Source organism: Gavialis gangeticus, unplaced genomic scaffold, assembly GCF_001723915.1.
Source record: "Gavialis gangeticus isolate Ggan-Ray unplaced genomic scaffold, GavGan_comp1, whole genome shotgun sequence".
In the NCBI taxonomy this organism is placed as follows: Eukaryota; Metazoa; Chordata; order Crocodylia; family Gavialidae; genus Gavialis; species Gavialis gangeticus.
The window spans coordinates 3,953,142-3,953,389 of record NW_017729002.1 but is presented as its reverse complement, the minus strand read 5'-3'; positions in this window follow the sequence as shown (position 1 = coordinate 3,953,389).

Here is a 248-nt window from a genome sequence, read left to right as displayed (position 1 = left end):
CACGATCGGGGGGGGGGGGTCGCCGCAGCCGCCGAGGCTGGAAGTCCCATCCCAGGTCACCGCGCCAAGTTCCCCGCGTGGGCAGAGCCGGCAGCCAGGGTGTATTTCTGAGGCAAGCTGGGAACCCCCTGCCCGGGATCTCCCGGCCCGGCCCCTAGCGGGCGGGCCGCTGAGTGGGGAGGGGCGGCCGCCAGGCTCCGCCTCAGCGCCCGGCCCAGTCACACGGCTGCGCCCCCCCCGCCCCCAGC